This window comes from Marmota marmota, unplaced genomic scaffold (assembly GCF_001458135.2).
Source record: "Marmota marmota marmota unplaced genomic scaffold, marMar, whole genome shotgun sequence".
Taxonomy (NCBI): Eukaryota; Metazoa; Chordata; class Mammalia; order Rodentia; family Sciuridae; genus Marmota; species Marmota marmota.
The window spans coordinates 22,943,205-22,969,241 of NW_026000016.1; the positions used below are offsets into that span (position 1 = coordinate 22,943,205).

Below are 26,037 nucleotides of genomic sequence, written 5' to 3' on the forward strand. Positions count from 1 at the left end.
TTTTTTTAACCTCCTACTAATCTCATCTTTGTTAGTTTTCTCCAATTATTAACTGATTATTTCAGCTAAAATATCTTCAGCTGCAAGTACTAGACTTCAAGTGCTTAAACATTAGTAAAAAAAAAAAAATATTTCATATAATTGGAAGTCTAGAGGTAGTAGGCTCCACATGGCAACACTCAACAAACAGCTCACTGTTTTTGAGCCCCCGTGTCTATTTGTCATCTTTGGTATTTTGTTTCATCTTCATCTTGGAAGCAGGAAGGCTTCAGGATTTCTAGGCTTCACACATTCAGACTCAGTAATTCTTGGAGGCAGTAAGACTATCACTTTTTGTGTTTCTGTTTAAACCCTAGAAGGTATAATTTATATAAAACTAAAGGCATAAATCATTAGTAAACATCCAGCTTGGTGAATATGTATACGACTCTGTCTAGCTATCAACCAGGTTGGATATAGAACATACTTACTACCTCATTAAGTTCTCTCATGTCTCTTCCCAGTCAGTATCCTTCTCAAAATTCGTTTTTTGTATTGGCTTTGCCATTGTTTGGAAACAGTTTTCATCATTTTTAATGACTTCATTTTTCTTTGTTTTAGGATGACATTTGCTTCCCTGGCAACTTCTGGGATTCTTATAGAGAACATTTGTATTAAGAGCCTTGTATCTGTTTTGTCCTGTGTTACATTTTTACATATATTTTTCTGAATCTTCTATAATTTTTTGTGTTGGTCGATTGTCCCCATTCAATCTGTTATCTGTGCTGTAGTCAGAAAGATCATTCTGAAATTCAGGTTTGATCAGCTCAGCCTGCTTCCATGTCTTCTGTTGCTCTTAGATTTAAGACTAGGCTCCTGCTTATTAGGGGCTAAGTCTGGTGTGATTCGTTTTGTAAATCCAAAGCTAGTAAAACGGGCCAATAAAAGAGATCCTGAAAAATTGCTTTTAAATAAGTAAAGATGTGCTTGGGCATAGCCTATTCCGGTATGCTTAGTTCAGCGGGGAAGAGGCATCCATCAGTTTTAAAAGAGCAGTAGAGCAGTACATGGGCCAGGAGGGTAGGGACCATTTCATGTATTTGTGGTTGATTCCCTTCTAAATAATTTCTTTATCAAAAAATATTTAAAATTTCCTCTGATATTTGTGTCTCTTAGTTACAGCAGATCACCAATGCTATTTAAATGTTAAACTTTTTTTTTAAGTGCTGGGTATTGAACCCAGTGTCCTGCATATGCTAAGCATACATTCGACCACTGCGCTGTACCCTCCATCCTGTGTGTGTGTGTGTGTGTGTGTGCATATGTATATATATATAATTTCTTTTCCTTTTCCTTTGGTGCTAGGAATTGAACACAGAGGCACTCTACCACTAAGCTATCCCCAGCCATTTTAATTTTTTATTTTGAGACAGCTCTAGGCTGGCCTAAAATTTGTGATCCTCCTGCCTCAGCCTCCTGAATAGCTGGGATTACAGATAGGCACTACAAGCCTCTAGTATTTTTTAATTGGCAAGTCATAGTTGTATTATATTTTTGTAGTACAGTGTGATATATATGTAGTATATAATGTGGAATGATTAAAAATCAAACTAATTTATCTATTACCTCTATATTATTTTGTTGGTGATAATTTGAAATTTATTGTTAGTTTGAAATATGTAATGAATGTTATTTATTTATTTTTTACAAAGTAATGTACAGAAATCTTCTTTTTTTTAATGAATTTTTTAATATTTATTTTTTTTTTAGTTTTCGGTGGACACAACATCTTTATTTGTATGTGGTGCTGAGGATTGAACCCAGCACCGCGCGCATGCCAGGAGAGCGCGCTACTGCTTGAGCCACATCCCTAGCCCCTGTAATGAATGTTATTATTAACTCTAGTCACCCAGCTGTGCAATAGATCTCATGTCAGTGTTAACTTTATATTGTTCCAGTAAAGTGTTATTTTACTTCAAGGGAAATCTCTCCTAATACTTTATTTTTATTTTATAGTTTTCTGGATATGCAGTTTTTCATGGTGTATTCATTTGGGGGACAGGTAGTCAAGTTTAGGCTCAGCATTGACCCCAAAGATGTTATTTACTGTGAAACCTTGACTATCCAAAACCTCATTTTCTTTTCTGCAAAATGGGATTAATAATCACTTGCCTCCTTTTGAGAATTACCATACTAAGTTTAGAGAATTTATGGATTTGGAATTGGTTCACATAATTGTGGGGTATGGTAAGTCTGAAATTTATAAGACAGACCAGCCGTCTGGAAATTCACATGAGCTGATGTTGAATCGTATGTTTGAAGTTTGTAGCAAAACCTGGGTATGATGGTGCATGCCTATAATCCCACCTATTTGGAAGGCTGAGGCAGGAGGATTGCAAATTCATAGTCAACCTGGGCACCTAAGAAGACCCTACCTCAAAATGAAAATGGCTGGGGTGTGACTTGGTGGTAGAAAGCTTAATCCTCAGCTAGTACTGCCAAAAAAAAAAAAAAAAAAAAGGCAGGGCAGGCCAGTAGGCTGGAAACTCAGGCAGGATTCCTATGTGATAGTCTTGATTCAGAATTCCTTTCTTTTAATTTCTACCTTCTGGTGTTTGGCAGACGTGGCATTTTTTGACTTATAGCAGTCTTCTGCTCCTGTGGCCACATGACAACCTGTTCCTTGTACCTCTGTATAAATATAACATTTTCCTCTTAAAAGAATACCAGCCATATTGGATTAAGGATCTGTCACCCTATTCTATCTTTAGTAACCCTATTTCTAAATAAGGCTACATTCTGTGGTTTTGAGGGTTAGGACTTAAACTTTTTAGTGTTTTCCTTTGGGGTGTGTATCACAACTTTGATCTCATTCATATCTCCCTTTATTTAGATGAACTGATAGATATAGAAGAAAACTTGCATATACATGTTAAATATATGCAAAGAATACACAGTAAGCTACTGGAGCTAATAAATGAATTTAGCAAAGTTGTATGAGATTAGCATGTAAAAATCAGTTTTGTTTCTATACAGCAGCAAGGAATCAGCCAAAAAGGAAATTAAGAAAAGCAATTCTGTTTATAATAACATCTAAAGGAATAAAATACCTAGGAATAAATTTTACCAAGGAAGTGGAAGACTTGAACACTACAACATTTTTTGGAAGAAAAGATGATCTAAATAAATGAAAAGATCTGTGCTCATAAATTGAAAGACTTATTATTAATGTAATAATACCACTCCAGGTTATGTAACAGATACAGTGCAGTCCCTATCCAAATCCCAATGATTTGATTTTTTTTCAGAACTAGAAAAACTCATCATAGATTCAAGGAGCTTTAAGGAATCCCATCTAACCAAAGTAATCTTTTTTTCTTTTAATTTTTATTAGTTATTGATGGACCGTTATTATTTATTTTTTAGTTTATAAGTGGTGCTGAGAATTCAACCCAGTGCCTCACACATGCCAGGCAAGCATTCTACCAGTGAGCCACAACTCAGCCCCATAACCAAAGTAATCTCTAAAAACAAGATTGAAGGACTCATATTTCCCAATTTTAATACTTACTGAAAAGCTGAAGTAATCAAAACAATGTAGTATTGGTGTAAGGACAGACCAGTGAATACAATAGCAACTCAAAAGTAAACGTACATTTTTAGGTCAATTGATTTTTCTTTCTCTTCTTCCCCCCCACTTCCTTTCACAGTGCTGGGGATTGAGCCCAAGGTCTCACACATGCTAGACAAGTGCTCTACCACTGAGCCTGCTCAGTTGATTTTCAGCAAAAGTGACAAGACTATTTAATGGGAAAATAATATAATAAAACTATATTTTAATGTTTTTATGTATAATAAAATAATTATATAAATATTATAAATTTGTTTATAATAAAATTTAAAAATTAAAAAATATTTTAATATAACTTTTCTATATATTATATATTTGATGCTGGGAAAATGATATTCTTTTGAAAGAGATTTTAATGTTTTTTCCCCCACAATAATCAATACCTACCTCAAAATCAGAGATTGAGTCACAGCACTATGGATATCTGGGTTGAGATAATTTTGTGTTGTGGGCTGTCCTGTGAACTATATGATGTTTAGCAGTATCCCTGGTCTCTACTAGATTCCAATAGTATACTGTTCAACTTTTTGCTCTAGTAGTGACAATCAAAATGTCTCCAGGGCTCAGAATCACTGGTTAAGCTCTAAATTCTGTAAGATTGAGCTGACTTACTACTTTTATAAATATGCTGAAGGTTTAAAACATTGAAATGTTTTGTATTTAAATGAAGAGGTGACTCTCCTGCCATGTACTACTTTTTTTTTTTTTTTGATACTGGGGATTGAACTCAGGGACATTGGACCCCTGAGCCACATCTCCAGCCATATTTTATATTTGTTTTAGAGAGAGGGTCTCACTGAGTTGCTTAGCGCTTTGCTGTTGCTGAGGCTGGCTTTGAACTCATGATCCTCCTGTCTCAGCCTCTCGAGCCACTGGGATTACAGGCGAGTACCACAGCCCCGGGCCATGTCCTACTTTTGTTATAAATGTTGCATTTCTGTTTAGTTACTTAGACTTTTTTTTGTTGTTGTTGTTGTGTTGTTGTTGTTGTTACGGGTAATTGAACCCAGGGATACTTTTACCACCGAGCTATATCCCTACCCCCTTTTCATTTTTTATTTTGAGATAGGGTTTTGCTAAGTTGCTGAGACTGGCCTTGAACTTGTGGTCCTCCTGTTTCTGTCTCCTGAGACTCTGTGATTACAGATGTGTGCTGAGAAAAAAAAAAATCAAAATCAATTTCTATATTAAAAATCAAGTTGACATAAGTCCATTTGTAAGTTAGTTATCTGAAGATGAAAAAAATCAGCTTTTAAATTTTACATAAATGAAATGGAAAAAAGTAAAGTGCTTTTAGAGAAATTATTGTATTTCATGTTAGTGCAGTGCAAATATTAAAACTTAATTCACTGTTTAAAGACTAAGTTTTGATCCCCCCAAAATTGGTATACAATTTCCTCACTGATTCAGATCTTGATAGATGAAGATCCAACACTTACCTGGTATAGGGTATGAATTCTTGTTGGTAAAATGGAGCATCTCTGAAAGCTAACCTTATGGTCGTATTTGTCCACATTGATGCAAACTAAGTGGACTTACCAACTATATGTAAGATAACTTTTAGCATTCCTTAGATAAAATAAGAAGATATTTAACAAGTAGTTGCTACTGTTTGTTAATAAGCATCTAAAGGCAGATGAGGCATTTGTCATTTCATTTAATGGATTAGAATAAACCATGAGATTAATGTCCTCATTATTCTTTTACAGTAAAGGAAACCAAAGCTTAGAAAGAATGCTTAAAGCAATTTAGCTAAAATTATATCATTGGTAAATGACAGCTGAGATTCAAATCAGAGTCTGCAGAACTTTAAAAAAGCCTTGCTCTTACTTTATATGACTTTCTTTTTAGGTACTGGGGATTGAACTCAGGTTTTTTTTTTTAACCTCTCAGCTACATTCACAGTTCTTTTTATTTATTTTTAAATTTTGAGACAGAATCGTATTAAGTTTGCCCAGGCTAGCCTTCAACTTGTGATCCTCCTGCCTCAGCCTCATGTGGCCTCTTCTTATTTTACCTTTTAATGCTGTTTACTTCTCACATTTCATTTTCCATCCTTAAGATCACATCCAGTACTGTCTAAACTCTCATGCTGGAGTTTGTGTAGGAAGTGGTAAGAAATGTGGCAGATTGGGATGGATTGTATAAGGCTTTGAGTGACAGGCGTTAAAGGAACAAAACTAAAGTGAAGTGTACTTCCTGTGCATTATTTCTTCCAGTTTCTTTTTCTTTTTTTTTTTTTTGTATTGGGGATTGAACTGAGGCATGTATTACCAAACCTTTTTTTTTTTTTTCAATCGAGACGGGGTCTCACTGAATTGCTTAGGGTCTTGCTAAATTGCTCAGTCTGGTCTCAAACTTCAGACTCTCTGCCTCAGTCTTTGAATTTTCTAGGATTATAGGCATGTGCATCTGTGCCTGCCTACTTCCAGTTTCTTAAACAGCTACACAGAATAGGTATTATCCTTATGAATGCCATTGCCCAAGATTACATAGTCACTAAGTGGTATTACCTGGACCTGAACCGAGCTTTGTCTCATTTCCAAACCTATATGTACTTTACCTTAAGTCTTTTCTTTGAAATGATTTAAATTTTGGTGATAGACTTCCAGATTTGGGGCTTTGAGGTGCAGCTGTAAAATTATTTTAAAGAATACTTGAATCTCTATGTGTACTAAAACTTTGCTTAAAAAAATGCTAGTCTGCTTGTGTATTATACTTCAAGTATATGTAGATGCTTTTGTGATAATTTATAGATTCATTTAAGAGCAAGTAAATTCAAAGTGCTTTTAAGTCATATTTTCTCAGTTGACTAAAGTAGAACCAACTATTCATGAACCTAAAGGGTGTTTTCTCATGTCTGAAAATATTTAGAACCACTATTTAAATTGATTTTCTCTGTATTGAATCTGTTTCTTATTTAATCTATTTCTTAGGTAGGGCTTGGCATCTAACAGTCTTAAAATTAAAAGGGATACCCCAAAACAAAGTATTTAAAGTAATGGCAAAAATAACTACTTTTTTTTTCTCTTGTTCTTTAGGTGCAGTGGAATTTAAAAAAAAAAAAATTTGTGAAATGATACCAGTTACCTATATAGGTAATCCATAGAAATATTTCAGACAAACTCTGAGTAAAAGAAAAATTTAAACCCTTAGGAAATGATAGTTCTTTCTTGTAAATTATGATTTTTTAAAAAATATTTTTTTAGTTTTTGATGGACCTTTATTTTATTAATTTATTTATATGCAGTGCTGAGAATCGAACCCAGTGTCTCAAACATGTGAGGCAAGTGCTCTACCACTGAGCCACAACCCCAGCCCGTAAATTATGATTAAAAAAACCCACAAAAACCCAGAAAGGATCAAATTCTTTTAAATCACGAATTGAAGATGTGTTGGGATGCTGTTATCTGTTGTTTTTTAAACTCTTAGAGATAATGCTTTCAAATGAAGTGTGGTCCAAAAATGAGGTTTAGCAGTTTTTTGCAAGTACATAGAGAAATATGAGAATGAAGTTTTGTAAATATTTTGGAATTTGGGCTTGTATGTATAGTTTTAGAATTTATATTATATAACTACTGATATTGGTGGTAGTCTATGCAAATTTGTTTTGGTATACCTTCCCAACCTTGATGGGGTTAATTGTGGCTTGGCAAATCAAGAAAAGGAGTTCTGTGCTGTTTTCTGACTGCAGAATCTTGTTGCTATGCAACAAACATTGTCAGTCAGTGTTGGGTATAGTAAATTGGTATTCTCTGTCCCTTTTTACCACATGTTTATTTTGTAATCTGAGAGAAGTGGTTTAGGGCTATTTAGTAAGATTTTATTTTAAAACGGGCATTTAAATATTTTTGTTGTTGTTGCTATTTGTAATTGGTATAGTTAAGGTCTGTGAAGTTTTTCTGTTCTTAAGTAGAAGATACATGAAAATGCTTTCTTTCAAAGAAAGGGTTTATAGATGTGTTCCAAGTTGTTTCAGGTTAGTGCGGTTTATTTTTGTGATGTTACTGTAAGAGAGGTTAATATTGCCAACTTCCAAAGAGTAGATTTTTGCTTGAGAATTCAAGTTACGTAATTTGACCATAGTACAACAGATTATTTTGAAATTTATTTTGGAAGAATATGAACCCAGGAGTTGGTAACCTGTATCTTCAAACTGCTTTGATAGTTTTTTTTTTTTTTTTAAGTAGGAATCCTAAACTTTTATATAGTCTCTCATAGAATGTAGTAGTTTAATTTTCTATCAGGAAAAATTAAAATGTTTTAATAGAAAATGGGTAAAGGATAATAGCCTTTTTTATTATGATAAAAATATACATTATATTAAATTTACCCTTTTAACTATATTTGAATGCAGTGATTGGCATTAAGTAAGTGCTGATCATTTGTGCCACAATTACTTCTACCCATCTTCACAATGGGTAGGAGCATCCTATTTAGTAGAACTTAGCCTAAGCTGCTTCTAAATTCTTTAGATAAATTAAGTCACCTCATCTATCTAACAACTCTATCTATATGGTTGTTAGTACTTTTGTTTTGTTCCAAATAAGAAGACTGAGGCACAGAGAGGAGGAACACAACTAATAATTAGTGGAGCCAGGTTTAAAGCACCAGCAGTTTTATTCTGCTCTCAACTATTATGCTATGTTGCCCTCTTTTGGAATTACTTTGTTTTCTCTTCAGTGGTATGAGCAATGATTTTTAAAAATTATTTTCTGTCAGCTTTTCCAAGTAAAGTTAATATATTTTTATAGCATTTTGGATTGCTAATGACTTTAGTTTGGTTATAATCTCTGAACTCTTTTAGTCCTTTTTTCTAAAAAATTTAAAAGGTTGTAGTTTATTTTATATTGTGGTTAGTTGTTTTATAAAATTATACACATTATGGTTGGTTATGTAAAATCATTTTTTTAGTTGTTGATAGGCCTTTATTTTATTTGTTAATATGTGGTGCTAAGAATCGAACCCAGTGCCTCACACATGCCAGGCAGGTGTGCTACCGCTGATCCACAGCCCCAGCCCTATATAAAAATAATTTAACTTCACTTTTCAGTTTGTTTCTGGATCATTTTCCATATTGTTCCTTCTAACAGAGTATGCAAATAATTGAAATTATTTTCTGATAATTTAATACAAATATAAATAGAAAGGTACACTGTTGTTAAAATTCTAATATGATTTCATTTAGTCTAAACCCATTTGGCATTGAGTCATCTACTTAGTGTACAGTATTTTCTAAATCCTTATTCATGGATAATTTGGAGTGAATATATAGCATTGGTGATTTAGAATAAGGAAGCCAGGAATGAAAAGGAGAAAAGCATTGCAGGGAGTCATTTGAGCTTAAGATAAATGTGAATGATGGACTTTTGCAGGCTCCACTTTCCTCTTGCTGGGCATTCACTGTATCTGTGTTCCAGTCTTTAAGAAACCTCACTTTCACCAGGAGCAGTGGTGCACACCTGTAATCCCAGTGGCTTGGGAGGCTGAGGCAGGAGAATCACGAGTTCAAAGCTAGCCTCAGCAAAAGAGAGGTGCTAAGCAACTCAGTGAAATCCTGTCTCTAAATTAAATATAAAATAGGGCTGGGGATGTGCTCAGTGGTTTAGTGCAATCCCAGTACCACCAAAAAAAAAAAAAAAAGAAACTTCGTGGGTTCCCTCTTTGATCCTCTCTGTCAGCCCTTGAATGTTCTGGTAGATTTACCTTGAGAACCCATCTGAATTTGTGTTTCCATTTTGCTCAGCCAGATTTACTCAATAGTCATTTTTTTTTAATATTCATCTTTTAGTTGTAGTTGGACACAATACCTTCATTTTATTTATTTATTTTTTATGTGGTGTGAGGATCTAACCCAGGGCCTCGCACATGCTAGATGAGCGCTCTACCGCTGAGCCACAACCCCAGCCCCCCCACTTTGCTTTTTATAACCTTCACAACCTTTATATCTTTGCATCAACTTTTAAGTAAAAATTTTTCCTTTTATATTTGTACATTTGATTTTATTTGGCGCATTTTGATGTTTTGCATTTTCCATGCTTTAAAAAAACTTCTCAGAATTTTTTTTTAGTTGCTGCATATTTTCTTTATAATGGCTGCTTACATGGTTTTGAATGATTTTTGTATAATGAATAATGCTTTCCTGAAATTGAAGTTTTTTTCCCCCCTCCTAATTGCAGACTAATTCTTTAAGATAGATTTCCAGAAATAGTATCAGATCTCTGAAGAAATAAAAACAATTTTTAAAAGCTCTTGAATCATATTGCCAAAAAGCTTTCTAGAAGTGTTGTGCCAGTTTTCATGCCAGCCAGTAAATATATGGAGTGTCCGTTTCTCTACAACCAGCAACAGCAGAGAGTGCTTTGACATTGACCTTAAAATCTAAGAATAATTGACTTATGGCTTTGCTGAGCTTTTAAACAGATATACACTTAGAATTATAATTGTGGTTGTGATCAGATTCAAGAGAAGGCAGGCCTGGTTCACCTGTTTCTGCTCCCTAAACTGTTGATGTAGTCACAGCCCAGTTAAGGTACATCTTTTTGGATGTATGAGGTGATTGACTTTTTTTTTTTCCTGCTTTTTAGCTTTCTTAATTATTTTGATAAGTTGTATGGGATGGGGACAAAGCAGTGTGGGTTTCATTTCACATTTCCCTTCAAAGCTGGGGTAATTAGGCTGTCTTCTCCATCCTCCAGTGGGCTCTGTGTGCCTATGGAAGTATCTGAAATTGGGTTTAATACCCACCTTGTCAAAAGAGATACTTCTTAGCTCTTACCTGATCTATTTTAGAAAATCATTTAACTCTAGAGGTAAATGGCTTTTTCCAAAAACTTGTTAGGGAATTCCTAAATATTAAATACAGATAGAAAATCACCTCATTGGGCTGGCAATATAAAGTGGTAGACTGTTTGCCTGGTATGTGTGAGGCCCTGGGTTCCATCACTGATACTGCAAAAAAGAAAAAAAAAAATCAGTAAACTTCTCCTATGAATAGAAGGTAGTCAAGGGAAAGTTGAGAATGAAGGTCTTATGTTGCTTTCACTGGCTTCATAACATCACTCAGTACAGCTGATCATCTTGGACTCAAATCACTTTGTTTTAAAGTGGTTTTAGGCTTTCATGGTTCTCACATTATCTTACTGGCTGCATCTCCAAGTCCTTTCCTACCTTTTGATTCTCTTCTCCCCCTCCCCATACTTTCCCAATGTTATTCAGCTTTTAGTTTGACAATCGGTGTGTTGCTGATTCACAGATTTACAGTTTCTGGCCAGCTCTCTCTCCTTAGTTCTTTTTGTGTACCCAGTAGTTTTTGAAATATCATATGTCTAAATCAATAAATAAATTTGTATGTGATATTTTCATACAAATTTATACTTACTGCTGAGTGTGGAGGTGCAGGCCTGTAATCCCAGCGACTCAGGAGGATCTTAAGTTCAAAGGCAGCCTCAGTAACTTAGCAAGGTCCTAAGCAATTTAGTAAGAACCTGTCCCTAAATAAAATATAAAAAAGGTCTGGGGATGTGACTTAGTGGTTAAGTTCAATCCTTGGTGATTGATATATATTTTACTGATAGTAGGTTTTCAATGAGAATTTTAACTATTTAGAGTTTCAGCTTTTTAAAGAACATGTGCAAAATTTATAAGTAATATCAATTTAAGGCTTGTGATATGAATCTAATGTCTTTCTCTATTATTTTGTAAGCTTTAGCTCTTACAATATTTCTTCTGATAGGCCAGAAAGAGGTTTACTTATTTCCTTCCCAATAACTGAGTACAAAAATTCTCATTAAAGGGTTTTACTTCTGTGAACTATTTATGCTATATACCTGTGCTGTTAAATATCATTTCTTTTTAATGATAATTTAATGTTAAATATCATATCATTTTCTGTTTAGTATTTCATGACAGCTGACAATAATTTGAATTCTGCATGGTGGTATTACTTGCCTACTTAGTTCAGTTTTGCTAACATCAGTACTTTTCTAGAGCATAATATACATTTATTTGTCTATTGCCTTATACAAATGAGAGAAAAATAGAAGAAATCAAATGTTAATGATGACACAGTTGTTATAAAGATGAAAGTAATTAAGTATTCCAAAATTGGCAATTCTTCAGTGTCTTAGTCTGTTCTTGCTGCTACAACAAAATACCATAAAATAGTTAACAATAAATTTATTTTTCATAGTTCTAGAGTCTGGGAAGTCCAAAATCAAGGTACCTGCAGATTTGATGTGTGATGAGTGCTGCTGTCTGCATCTAGATGGCACCTTATTGCTGCATCCTCACATGGTGGAAGGCATGAGTTTAGCTAGTTCTCCACATCCCAATTTAAGAGAATTCATCCCATTCTTGAGTGTGAAGGCCTTATAACTTAATCACCTTCCAAAGATCTGACCTATTACCATCACCTAGGGTGACTAGGTTTCAACATAGGACTTTTACAGGACAGGTTCAAACCATAGCATTCACCTCATGGTACCTGGACCCTGTTTGTAAAGGTGATTGTCTATGTTTCACACAAGATTCTTTGGTTGATGATCACAGAACCTCAGGTTAGCTTATGAAAAATCCTATTTATATAGCTTATAGTCAATGTGCAGTGGCAGCTCTAGGATATCAGGGATGATCAGAACAGAGCTGATAACTTTTGGTTGAATAGGAGTTATTCTGTCTCTTATTTTTGCTTGGCTTTCTTTTTTATCTCTGCTGTCTTTCTTCACATACTTTCTCTAGATCTCATTCTTCCAGCTTCTTAAATTGAGAGTTAAAGAATGTTTACTGTAATTTTCAGGGAGAAAAATCCTGGGTGGGGGGAACCTGGTAAGAAAGCCTATTTGGACTATTGTCCCTTCTCCAGTCAAATTAGGATACTATTATTAACAACAGATGAGGAGTGGAGAAGGAGCAGTTTTTTAAAGTGAGGGAAGGAATGCTGGAAACAGATCCCGATTATATTTAACTAAGGAGAACAATAGCAAAATTAAGCATAAAATTAAGCCATACAGGAAGCATGTCTAACAGGTGAAGTTTTGTGATGAAAGAAATTCAAGGTTACCCTCTTAGTGATTTTTTAGATTGAAATGACCATAGTGCTTGTTGAGAAATATTGCTTGTAGTACTCGTTTCTTTTGAAAGAAGAAAAGGCTGGAGTTCAACTCTATCTTAAGAAATTTTAAAAAGAAAATTGTTAAAACATTACCTCATTTCATGCAGTCTCTGGTCAGCGTTTAAAAAAATCATTTCTGTTTATACTAAATACTGTTTTAGATGTGCCAAGAAAACTAGAATTTGAGATATTAAGAAAATTAGTTTTATCTCTTTTATATTTACTTGTGTTAAGTGATTACTAAACCTTTGTTTTTAAAATAAAGCATTCGTTCCCTAACTAAAGTAACTAAAGATATCGGTAACTAAAGATATCTTTTGACTCTTGGAATGAAAACCCATTTTAAAAATAAGCCTGTTGCTCAGCTCTTACATACTTCCACTTTCATATTCTTTTCAGGAATTGATTATGTATGAAATGCCTGGAATTATGTTTGTAGAGATAATGGAATTTCAAGTATTCCATATCCACCATTAGCTGTCAGTCAAACTAAGGGAGGAGCCAGTTCACATCCCACTACATTAGATGGATTACTCATTGGTTTTGCCACTTACTTGGTGATGAAGTGATAGAGACCATGTGAGATTGTGGTCTGGGAAAAATCAACCCTGGGATGTAATCAAAAGCATCAGGGCCATTGTGGTTACCCAAGCGGCTTGGGGAGGTGATAGGGGAGGATGGGGTGGATTGCAAGTTCAAAGCCAGCCTCAGCAAAAGCAAGATGCTAAGGAACTCAGTGAGATCCTGTGTCTACATAAAATACAAAATCTCGGGGCTGGGAATGTGACTTAGTGGTTGAGTGCCCCTTAGTTCAATCCCCAATACCAAAAAAAGCATCAGGATCCCGGGATGTTTCTCAGTACCTTAATCTTGGTTTATCTCCTATAGAGTTCAGATGCTAAGGAAATCAGAGTGTCCTTTCATTCTGCAGGAGAGGTCGTCTAGCCTCCACTAAATTATGAACCTTTATAATGTTTCAAGTTTCTGGCTGGATGTGGTGGTGCTTGCAGTAGCATAGGGAGATCCTGTCTTAAAATTTTCGGTCTAAGAGATTTATTAGTGGAGGTATTATTGTATTTTGAATTTACTGGTGAGATTATGGGTCTTTAATCTTTGGTAAAAAGACTCTTTCCTCACTTCTCATTCATCAGGTTAATACAGGTGAGCTAATCTACATAAATGGATTAACTTGAAATATGAGCTTTTGGGGAAGTATTTCACCAGTATTAAGGCAAATAGAAAAGTTAGGGAAAATATTTAGAAAAACAAAGAAACTAATGTACTTTGTTAATTATAGACCAATTACAAAAAAAAATAAGAATTTACTTAACATTAGAAACCTCTAAATCTAAAAAACAAATACAAAAAACATCCCTCTTTATGTTTTTCTCTTAAGCTTATTTTTTTTTAGCGATCTCTTAAATCCTTAGTAAGGACTCTGTGCCTTGAAAGTTTGGTGCTGCTTTTTTTTTTTTTTTTTTTTTTTTTTAAGTTTTTACAGACTTAGCTGTAATAATAAAGTACTTGTAAAGTTTTAATTTGGATGTTTTTGTGCTTCATGTAGAGAAGCTTCTGTCACCTGGGTGTATACATGGTGAATGCTTTCTTTTGATAAACATTACCACCCCCCCTTCTGTCTCTACTTTCTCCTTTTGAAATCTATGCTTTGAGTTATTTTCTCAAGTTAATGAGTTGCTGTGGTCCCACAGCTCAAATAAGCTCTCCTTGCATCCTTAAAGCTTGTGAGTAATGCCATTCTGCCATAGTGCTGTGGTTTGAATATGTACCTCACCCCCAGCTTCTTTATATTGAAATCTAACCCCCAAGGTTATGACGATAATAGAGGTGGAACCTTGGTGAAGTGTAAGGCACCACGAATGGAATGTACTTATAAGAAGGTCTGAGCTGGGTGTGGTGCTGCATACCTATAATCCCAGTAACTCTAAAGGCTGAGGCAGGAAGACCACAAGTTCAAAGCCATCCTCAGCAACTTAGTGAGAACCTGTCTCAAAATAAAAAATAAAAAGGGCTAGGAATGTAGCTCAGTGGTAAAGCACCCCTGTATTTAATCCTCAGTTTTTAAAAAAAGAGGCCTAAAGGAGGTTGTTAGTTTTTTTCCCCTTCCTGCCATGTAAGGATGCATAGAAGGCATCATCTATGAAGAACAAGCCCTCATCAGATACAGTCTACCTGCACTCAACCTTGGACTCTCTCAACCTTTTGATCTATGAACAGTAAATTAATGTATATAAATTACTAAGTCTAGGGCATTTTGTTGTTATTTAAATATTTTAATGTGATTTATACAATTTACCAGTTTTAAATTGTCCCGTTTCTAAGGACTTTTAGAGCTTTGGTGGGGTGTGTGTGGATATATCAGAGTGTGTCTGAATTAAGTGAAACTGAAATTGTGGACTGAGTTTTGAATGGTTCCTTCCTTTTGAAAGTAAATTGTCCTATTTCTAAGGACAGTTAGAGCTTTGAGAGGGGGGACCTGGATACATCAGAGTGTGTGTCTTAATTAAGTAAAACTGAAATTGTGAGCTGAGGTCAATAATGAGTGAGTGTTAAGGTATGTTCAAGTGGGGATGTAGGAAAGTTTGAATTTGTATATGTATAATTTAGGAAAAGCCAGTAAAGAATTTTGACAGGACCCTCATGGTGTATATGTAAACTAATCTGAATGGTTTGATTAAGAGATGGGTATTAAAGATGGAATTCTCCATGGCTATACTGAATCAGAAAGGTGAGAGTGGTTGGTATGAGGGATCACACACCAAGGTTCTAGAATTTGGTAACAGGAAGGTAGTATTATTAATCCTATATTAAAAGATTATATACCAGTTGAAATGGGGTAAGAATTTTCCAGATATTTGTTTTAATTCAAGACTTATTGTCTGATAGTACATGACTGCAAGGAAGTGGGTTTTCAAAGATTGAAAAGGATTGTCCTATTAAGGAGCTTATGATTTGTTGGTTTGAAGTGAACAAACCTCTGGAAAATAAGATAGGGCTGCTGGAAATAGTAGAGATTGAGCTCCAGTTTTGGTAGTTGTGAGGGAATAAGAATGAATCAAGTATTCCTAGTTAAATGGAAAATTTGTGGGCTTATTAGGAATCTAGGATTTTTTTTTTTTGATGTTTAAGAGGAGAAATCAGTAATGATTACATTGAAAAATGCATTCAGAGATCCTAGATCACATCACAGTTTAGTATAGTACCAGCTTTCTGATCAGTTGTTTAGTAGGAGACTAGCACATACCTACCTGTCTGTGGAAATTGTGTCATAATAAAGGTTAAGTTCTCAAGTGAGTATTATTCAGCCCATTTAAAGCATCATATCCTTAAAGTATGTATTATACTGCTAATAAACTGTATAAAATTATTGCTTTGGAGGTGAAAACCTATCAGTTATTGGCAATTTCTTATGGTATATTTAATTATCTCAAGATATTTTTGATGGCTGTAATTTACTAGACAAAACACTAGAACTACAAAATTCACCCGGTAGATATGTCTTAAAAAAACTTTCTCTGGGATCATCCATTTAGAGTTTCAAAATGGGATGCCTGTGATGGAAGATTCCCCCTTTCCTTTGATGTTGCTCCTCTTTTCTCCCTTATCTGATTTGGTAAACAAGCATTCTCCTTAGTCCTAAGGTTCTGATGGGCCTTCTCTCTAATAGTTATCATTTCTTTTCCTGTCCCCAAAATAGGACTTAGGGAGTGGGTCACAAAGGGGGAAAATGGGAGTATTTTTGAGTGGGATTTTTCAGACTTTGGGTTTTTAACATAAAAAATAAGTGATAGAAAATATTAAGCATATTGCACATGGTGTAATGTCAAGTGTCATGAAACTCAGTTCTTGTGTATTTTTGTGCACATACTTGTTTGGAGTATGTACAGTATGTTTATCACTGATCTCAAGAACTTGAGAAATACTGCTTTGAGACACAAAATTATGTAGGTTGAGTATCTCAGGAGTTGAAGGTAAGCCATTGTAGGGTCGTAGAACTTGTACGCAAATGATATAGGCCTTCTATCTTTTCACTGATACCACCAAACTCCTCTAAACTCTGGCTTATGTTCTTCTACCTGCCAGGTAGTGAAATGTACTCTATCATAAGGATAGATTTCTTGTTTTTTTTTTTTTTTTTTAATTCTTGATAGTTATTGGGATGAAGGTAGCTAAGGCACATAGGTGACTTTCTTCTTTTTCATTTCATTGTTGTAGGTAGAATATAAACTTCCTAAGTTGAATTTTTTAAAAATATTTTTTTGGTTGTCAATATACCTTTATTTTATTTGTTTATATGCCATGCTGAGAATTGAACCCAGTGCCTCACACATGCTAGGCAAGCGCTCTACCAGTGAGCTACAACCCCAATCCCCTAAATTGAATTTTTGTGGAGAGATCATTGAGAGTTCATCTGTATTTCAGAGGAAAACTAGAGATTAATGTCTGACAGTAGTTACTCAAGAAACATTTGTGGAATGAGTCCTATCTAATTGTCTAAGATGAATGATGAAGCAGAAGTGATGGTAGGAACAGAGAGGTGATTATCTTCCTCATTTCTGTGCTATACTGTCTTGGAAGGAGAGATGAAGAGAAAGGAACCCCAAATTGGCAACTGCATGATTTAAAGAAGTCCCCATGGCTTATTTATTTTGTATATAATTTTTAAGAGAGATGGGTAAACTATTCATATAAAGAGCTGCTGGTGGGGATGTTGTTTTATTATTTTTTAGGGATATTGGCCTATGGTTCGCTTTTTCTTTTTCTTCAGTTATTGGAAAATTTGATTGTTAGTAGGGCTGATTGCTTTTAAGGGAGTTGTCATTTCCCTTTAGGGGAATGTTTGGATGAGAATGGAGACCTTGGCAAGGGTAACAGCTGCTAAACAATCTGTTTGGGGATTAGGTGCACCTTAGTCTGTAGTTGAAATCTCCCTCCTAGTTCCTGAAATTATGTTCCTTTGCTTCCAGGATAAATGTTTTTCTGCTCATTCTAGTTACATCAACTTATCGCCTGGGAATGTTTCTGATACCTTTTCTTTTTAAGGGAACTTCCCTGTAAGAGTATTTGACAGTTTATGAAGAAATTAAAAATGTTACTTTTGCCTTTCTTGTTTTTTGCCCAGAATTTATCATAAGTTGGTTGTAGCAGAACATTTGTGTTAAAAATTAATTGTATATTATCTAACTATTTTGGGAATGGTAGAGACTTTCAAGGCCTTCTAACATTTAGGTGGGAGCATCAAACATGACTTCCCATATGGTGTGGTGGAATATGAATTCTAATAACCCGTAGAAGCATTAATAGTAAAAGTTACTTAGCTGGCTGATTCTGATCTTTTTGGGGGCTGGGGGAATGGTACTGGGGATTGAACTCTGGGGCATTCAATCACGGAGCCACATTCCTATCCCTAATTTGCATTTTTTTTTAGAGACAGGGTCTTATTGAGTTGCTTAGTGCCTTGCTTTTGCTGAGGCTGGCTTTGAACTCATGATCTTCCTGCCTCAGCCTCCTGAGCCACTGGGATTATAGGTATGTTCCAGGGTACCTGGCCTGATTACTAATCTTACTATGGGCTAGTGTGTTGGGATTGCATATATGGATCATACATGTGACCTTTTATGTCTAGAGCTTAGAGAAGAAACTAATTGTCAGTGACCATTGCCCACTTAGCACTGTGTGGCTAGCCTTGAGCATACTAGGCAAGTGTTCTATTACTGAGCTACATTCACAGGCTGTGAATGCCTATTTTAATATTGCAGATAAAAGAATCTGCAATGGGTGCTTTTAATTGGGTATATACTGACCTTTATGTAGGAGATAATGAATCTGAATCCTGAGACAGAATTATAACTCCAGGCTCTATTTAGGCTCGACCTACAAGCTATATTAGGAGTTTTGTTTTGTTTTGTTTTTGTACGTGTGTGTGTGTGTGTGTGATCTAGATGACATTTGGTGAGCCTGGATGGAAGGGTAATGAACAAGGGTTTCAATGTTCATTTGCTTATTTTCTTATTATTTTATGACTCAAACTTAAATTCAGTTTTAGAATTGATGCCACAGTTATTAGTAAACTACTATATTTCATCTAGCTCTAGGTTGACAGATGGAAATGTCCTGTTCTTTTTGCCCAAGGTTGCTATTGTTGGCCTGAAGCCAGCTGAAGTTTTGGCTCAAACTGCTGAGGGTTATTCAACCTCAATTTAGTGGATGGGCCCAGTTCTCCCAATCATTAGTAAATTTGGAATACTTATGTTTTATTATCCCTTCTAGGGATGTTTAGATTAATTTTGTAGTTCTGATTGGTGATATCATTTTTGATTATTAAACAGCATAGCCAGCTGTTTCATCATAAAAATAATGTTTTCTCTTCCAAAAAAAACAAAACCAAAACCAAACAAAACCCCCCCAAACTGAATTCCCAGTTCCCCTCTTTAGTTTTTATGTATGAATGTAATGTATAGTTGTAAACACAGGTTGAGTATTTTTTTATCTGAAATGCTTAGGACCAAAAGTATTTCAGATTTTAGGTTTTTTCTTTTCTTTTGAATTTGGTGTATTTGTATAGACTTTACCACTTGAGCATCTCTAAAACTTGAGTACTATATATGATTATGTACTTGTGAAACTACATTTTACTACAGATCATAGACTGTCTGCTTTTCTATATTGATCTGTAGTAAAACTACGTCTGCTTTTCTAGTATATTCTAATTTGAATATTTTAATTTGAAGGTAACTTGTATGAGTAAAATAAAATTAAATCTATTTAAAATGTTCTCAGCTTTAGTTAATGTTATCATTGTTTCCAATGAATTGTAAAATAATTCTCAGGCCTTTGATGTGACTATTTAAAAATAATACTCAAGATTTCTGTTTGGTGGGGAGAATTGGTATGTGGTGGTAGCATAGAGGTAAGATTGATGATGGAGAAAGTATTTTATGGAATTAGAAATTTGAGACAGGTCTCTAAGCTTCTAAAAGTAGGTAATTGTGATATTGCAATATAATAAGAAGAATAGGTAGGCTTCATGTGATAAGAATGATAGCCAGGTAAAGAGGTCCATGCCTGTAATCCCAGCAATTTGGGAGGCTGAGAATTGGAGGATGGTAAGTTTGAGTTTTGCTTCAGCAACTTAGGGAGACTCATGTCTAAAAATAAAAAATAGTAACTCTGGTAAAATGCCCCCTAGATTCAATCCCTATTACCAAAACAAACAAACAAAAACAACAAAACCTAAAAAACTAAACTAATAAAACTATGTATTTGATCTCTGTCCCTGGTTCCTGGCACAGAGCACTTAAAAACTCTTGAACTGCCAAAGTGTTGTGCTAAAAAGATGACTGATGGCAGGGGGAGCTGGTCACCAGGGGTATCAGCCCATGATTAGGGGATTGGAACTTTCAGCCTCACTTCACACCTCAGGGAGAAGAGAAGCTATGAACTTAAACTCCAGATGGACTGATTACCAGTAGCCAATGATTTAATCAGTTGTGCTTACATAAGAGACCCAAAAGGCAGGGTTTGGAAAGATTCCAGGTGGGTGAACAAGCACTAACTGGTACCGGAGGATGATGTACTCTAACTCCACGGATGTGGAAGCTCTTGCATTCATGACCCTTCCAGACCTGGCCATACATAGGATCTCTTCATGTGACCAGTTGTATCCTTTAAGATATCCTTTGTAATAAATGGGTAAACATAAGTAAAAGTTTTTTCTGAGCTCTTTGAACTATACTGACAAATTAACCAAATACCAGGATGGAAGTGTGGGAATCCTGATTTAGTAGTTTGTTGCCCAGAAACAAGTTCATTTTTTAAATTTGGGACTTGGGATTAGCATCTGAGGTTGGGGACAATCGAGGTAGATAATGTCAGAAGTAATTAAATTATAGGACACTCACTTGGTGTCTAGGAGAAAATCTGGTGTCAAGTATTGAGTGGTATGTGAGAGTGGGAAGAACTTTTGTTTTTTCCTATCTAATAAAATATGCTACAAATTATTCTATAACATTTTTCTTTATTTGGAAGTTTTCATGAGTAAGTTTTTTTCTTTTTGGTTGTTGTTATGGCTGAAAACCAGATCCTTGCTTTGTTATTAGGGGATATTCAGCAAATTTAGCTGTTTTCTTTGGCACAAAAAGTGGTATTTGCTGGGGCTGGGTTTGTGGCTCAGTGGTAGAGCACTTGCCTAACGTGTGAGGCACTGGGTTCTATTCTCAGCACCACATATAAATAAACAAACAAATATTCATCAACAACTAATAAAAATATGAACAAAAAAGTGGTATTTGTCCATTGACCTAGTTATATATTATAATTAAAAATATAAAAGTAGTATGTGGTTATGACAGAAAATTTACTAAGGGAAAGTAGAAGGAACAAGTTAATTAATCAAGTATTTATTGCTTAGCCTGACAAACATTTTTACTAGCAAGCACTATTCTCTGGCCTGGGGATATGTAAATAAACAAGGTAAGGGTGTGTGTGTGTGTGTGTGTGTGTGTGAGAGAGAGAGAGAGAGAGAGAGAGAGAGAAAGAGAGTGAGAGAGACAGAGACAGACATTGTCTTAATTCTTTTAGGGGAAAGGGGAAAAGATTTTTAAAAGTTGTTTGAAGTGTTTAGAAGATAAATGTGTAGTAGGATAAGGTGGGCAACGGGGGCAGGCCTGACTTGGTTGGGGTGATTAGGGAAGGCCTTTCTAAGAAAGTGATGTTTGAGTTAATCCAAAATATGAGGGGCATTCATGTGGAGAGCAGGGGGAAGAGAACTCCAGATGGACGATGTTAGCAGTTCTAAAGGCCCTGAGATAAAAATGAGTTTGTTTTTTTTTTCAAGGAACACAAAGTGGAAAGAAAATAAGTGTCCATACCAGAACCATATTAAACATACTTTGAGTTTTTTTGGATGCATAGTTTGACTTGTGTTTATAGAATTTGTAATTTGCTTTTTCCATACTTCTTTTTTTAAAAATAATTTTTTTTAATTGTAAGTGGACACAATACCTTTGTTTTATTTATTTTTATGTGGTGCTGAGAATTGAACCCAGTGACTCACACATGCTAGGCAAGTGCTCTACCACTGAGCTACAACCCCAGGCCCCATGCCTGCTTCTTAATGTAAACATTTCTGAGTGTTTGCCTTCTGTAGTTTGACATTTTTAGTGTTGGCATTATTAATTTTATTAATGAATTGTGATTTACTTACTCATTCCTGATAGTTTGGCTTTTATGTTTCTTTTTTCTATTATAACTACTTTATTTTAATTAAATTTTTAAAAATTTATTTATTTATTTGTATGTGGTGCTGAGAATCGAACCCAGGCAAGGCGAGGGCTCTACCCCTGAGCCACAATCCCAGCCTCTAATTATTATTTTTTAAAATATATATGTATATTTTTTAGTTTTAGGTGGACACAATATTTTATTTTTATGTGGTGCTGAGGATCAAACCCAGTGCCTCTTGCTTGCTAAGTGAGCACTCTACCACTGAGCCACAATCCCAGCCCCTTAATTTGATGTTGGGTATTGAGTATGTATGTACCACCACTGAAATCTACCACTAACCCACTGTTAAATATTTTAATGAGCTTTGTATCTAAAATTTTTTGTGTTTTATTGTGAGCAAATATATGAATTGTTTAATATTTATTGCCTAAATATTTGGCAAAATGGATTAATTTCAGTTTATGTTGAAGTTAGTGATATATGGAAAAGGTATATATTCTGGCCAGCATTAGGCATTTTCTTTTTAGTTTTGAATTTTGGTAAAGTACAGATAACAGAAAAAAGATGTTTTCTTTTTTAAAAAATTTGTTCTTTTTAGTTATACATGAGAGTAGAATGTATTTTGACATATCATACATACATGGAGTATAACTTCCATTCTTGTGGTTGTACATGATGTGGAGTTACACTAGTTGTGTACTCATATGAACATAGGAAAGTTATGTCCAATTCATTCTACTGTCTTTCCTATTAAAAATGTGGAAAGCTTCGTGACTTTACATGTCATCCTTGTGCAGGAGCCATGTTAATCTGTTCTGTATCGTTCCAATTTTAGTATATGTGATGCCAAATCGAGCACAGATAACAGAAAATTTACCATGGTAATAATTTTAAAAGTCTACAATAAAGTGTTACTAAGTGTTTTCACGGTGTTGTGCAGTAGTATCTGAACTTTTTCATCACCCTCAATGGAATCCTTACCCATTAAAAAATCAGCTTGCTTTCTTTTCTTCTTTTTTTTTTCCTTCAGTGCTGGGATCAAATCCAGGGTTTCACATCCCCAGTCTAAATAGTCAACTTTTTACTCCTTCTTTGCCATCAGTACCTGACAACCACTAATTTACTTTATGTCTCTATAGTTTTGTGTGTTCTGGACATTTCATATAAATGAAATTGTACAATTTGTGACTTGTGTTTGAGATTTTCAAGATTCATCCTTTTCATAGCAAGCCTAAGTACCTCATTCATTTTTTTTTAAATTTTATTTTTTAGTTGTAGTTGGACCCAATACCTTTGTTTAATTTTTTTTTTTTTTTAAATGTGGTGCTGAGGATCGAATCCAGGGCCTCACACATGCTAGGCGAGCGCTCTGCTGCTGAGCCACAACCCCAGTTCTCATTCTTTTTTTTTTTTTTTTTAAATATTTTTTAGCTGTAGAGGGACACAATATCTTTATTTTATTTATTTATTTTTATGTGGTGCTGAGGATCGAACCCAGTACTTCACAGATGCTAGGCAAGTGCTCTACCACTGAGTCACTACTCCAGCCCACCTCATTCATTTTTATGGCTCAGTAATATCCATAATGAAATGTCTTACATGTTGATCATTCATTCGTCTTTTGATGGACATTTTGGGTTGTTTTCACTATTTGAGTATTGTGAATTGAGCGGCTTTCAAAATTTATATATGAGTGTTTGAGAACCTGTTTTCAGTTTCTTTGGACATTAACTTGGAATTGTTAGTTTACAGAGTAATTTTTAGTTGATTGAGGACCAGCCAACTGGTTTCCCCTTTGCCTATGCCATTTTACATTCCCACCAGCAATTTATCTTCACCAGTGCTTTGTTACTGTGTGTGTGTGTGTGTCTTGTCTTGTCAGCCTCCTGAGTGTGAAGTAGTATCTCATTGTGTTTTGTTTAAAAATTTTGTGTGTGCGCACACGTGCATGTGCTACACATGAAAACAAAGGTCTCATACATGCTAAGCACTCTATCCAGTCCCCTCACTGTGGTTTTTGATTTTCATTTCTCTAATGACTAATGATGTTGAACATTTTTTTAATGTGCTTATTGACCACTCTTTTTTAAAAAAGCTTGAAATCTCAATATACCCATGTAACTAGCACCTCAGATGAAACATTCAGAAGCAGTTCCCCTCATGCCCTCTTCTTCCATTCATAGTCTCACTAGAATAACCCCTTCTGAATTGCAGTAGTTTGGGTTAGTTTTGCCTGTTTTTGTACTTATATGAATGGAACACTATGTATATATTCTGGATCTGCTTCTTTGAGTTAACATCAAGTTTGTGGCATTCCATCCGTTTTGTTGATTTTATTCCATTGTATGAATTCTAAGTTTGATGAGTAAACACTTGAGTTAGTTGCAATTTTTGCATATTATAATGTAATAAACATTCCAGTATTTTTTTTTCTTAAGCATTTGTATGTGGACCAAATACAACTTTTGTAGTTACAAGTGGTTGTGCTAGGTCCAGTTTTAGTGTTATTTTTTACATTGTCACCATTAGAATAAATATTTCCCTTTACCTGATACTTTTTTCTTTTTAATCTTAGTTCTTTTTTGAATGTAGAGAAGTATTAAGCTGTTTTCGTTTTTTCATTTCTTTGGTTATTTTTAAGTTTAGAAAGTGATCTCTCCACCCAGAGTTTTGAAGAAGCAATCAGTTGTCTGAGCCAAGTATTCTTGGTACAGGTTGGGTATTTCTTATTGAAAATGTATGGGACCAGAGGTATATCAGATTTGGAGGTTTTCAGATTTTGGAATATTTGCATACACTTTACTGGTTGGTTGATCATCCCTAATGTGAATCTTTTTTCTTTCGGGGTGGGGCTTGCTTTGTTTGTTGCCCAGTCTGCCATCAAACTCCTGGGCCCAAGCAACCCTGCCTCAGCGTCCTGACTGGCTGGGACTATAGGCACATAATCCAAATCTTCAGTGCTACAAAATCTGAAACTTTTTGAGTACTGACGTAATATTTTAAAAATTTAAGTATACTTGAAAAACAGAATATCTTCTGATCTGGGAATCTTACTATTGTTTTGTTTCTTGTATACCCAATGTTTTAATAGTAATTATAGAGCTTGCAAATTAATTATAACTTTACAGTGGGTCCTGAATGACTTATTGGGACCAGAATCAATATTTTAATTCTTTGGTCTTTGAGATCTATTAGCCTTCTGTTTCTTCTTAAAATTACTTTCTTAAAATTACAAAATGAGAATTACCTAAGAAAATGAAAATGATAATGCTGCTACTCCAGAGCAAACTACTCTTAGTGTGTACACTTATATTTTTTTTGCAGTATCTTTTTTTTGTTGATCACAGTCTTCTATTTTGTGAACTGTGAATGTTTTCTAGTGAAATATTCTAAAGAATGATTTTTAAAAATTAAGAGCATGATTTTAAATTTTTATTAGGGTAGTATACATGTACGTGAATAAAGTGAAATAGTTCTATAAGGTTTACTTAAAAAAAAAAATGGTTCTTTGAGTTATTCTTTTCTCTTCTAGAATTCTACTTTCCAGAGGAGCCATTGCCAGCTTTTACTTGTCCTTCTGTAGTATTTACAGATAAGATGTGAAAACTAACATCTTTTAACTTGTTTCAATTTTAGATCTCTTTTGATGTCCCATGATGGACAATAGCAATTTGGTTTCTTGACATTGCCCCCACTCCATGAGGCATACTTTTCTTTTCATCTTCTAGATATGGTTATATAACAAGTTTTGGCTAAGGCTTTCATTATTATGATCATACAAAATTCATATCTGAGCCATCCTATATAATATGATTACATTTGGAGACTGTTTTTGTTGTGTCTAAATTTAATGAATCTTTGTGGTCATTTGATTTCATTCATTCATGAACTATTCAGTTTTAAACTCTGATACTGAAGATTAACACTCCTTTCAGTTTAGTCACACACATCAGGTAATCTTTCAGTTTTATTTTTAGCTTTTATTTTTCTTTAATACTAATAACCTTCTGTTGGAGTGGGGCTGATTGCTTCCTTTCTTTCCTTCTCCCCTCCCCTTCCCTCCTCCTCTCCC

At 34.7% G+C, this 26,037-nt stretch overlaps 1 protein-coding gene and 1 non-coding gene across 2 annotated transcripts in view; one reads left to right on the top strand and one right to left on the bottom strand.

The window, feature by feature from the left end:
* Enah (ENAH actin regulator) overlaps positions 1 to 26,037 on the top strand; it is a 147,567-nt gene that overhangs the window by 12,419 nt on the left and 109,111 nt on the right. The gene's annotated exons all lie outside the window — the stretch shown is intronic.
* Positions 22,718 to 22,824, bottom strand: LOC125618576. The gene has a single exon (XR_007349915.1). It is a non-coding gene; the product is annotated as a U6 spliceosomal RNA (small nuclear RNA).